The 606-nt window shown below is 30.4% G+C and overlaps 1 non-coding gene across 1 annotated transcript; it reads right to left on the bottom strand.

Annotated features, from left to right (window-relative positions):
- Window positions 1-109, bottom strand: LOC111815188. The gene has a single exon (XR_002819944.1). It is a non-coding gene; the product is annotated as a small nucleolar RNA SNORA84 (small nucleolar RNA).
- Between the last annotated feature and the right edge of the window lie 497 nt (window positions 110-606).

The raw sequence follows: 606 nt of genomic DNA, 5'->3' as shown, positions 1-606 counted from the left end.
TCATGTACCAGTGACCGGCCTACGGCAGCTGCTGAGGAAACACAGATGCCATGCATAAATCACACGATTGCTCTGGCCCATTGTACAACAAATATATTTCTGACATGACAGAATTCTGAGTTTATACTGTGAAAGCTACTTTTTATTTTAAAACAAGATCCAGGAATTAAGAGAAACATATGTCTTGCAAATAAGCACGTGACTACATAATCATTTTCTTTTGGTATTTTCATTACATTTGAAATTATTTCAAGAACAAGCAATATATGATTATAAACTTTAGGAAAGTTATAGTCTTAATGAAATGAGGCCTCCAAAGAAAGATTAAAAAGATAATTATTATATTTCTATGAATTTAAAGTCATTCTAAATTTAAAACTGGATAGCTTATCTAAATTAAATTATACTAAGATTATACCACAGTAACTTATTCAGGTGATGCTTACTTTGTAAAATTCCTTTGCATAAAGATGCTACTAAAACAGGATGCTATATCTGACATCTCATTGTTATAAACATAGTTTGAAGAACAATGGCCTTGAATTGAATCCTACTATATATTTCATGTGTTATCCTACAAAAGAAACAAATAGGGATAGACTAGAA

Source organism: Octodon degus, unplaced genomic scaffold (assembly GCF_000260255.1).
Source record: "Octodon degus isolate 3935 unplaced genomic scaffold, OctDeg1.0 scaffold00001, whole genome shotgun sequence".
Classification (NCBI taxonomy): Eukaryota; Metazoa; Chordata; class Mammalia; order Rodentia; family Octodontidae; genus Octodon; species Octodon degus.
Note: the sequence above shows the minus strand (reverse complement) of the source record. Positions and strands in the feature narration are given on the sequence as shown.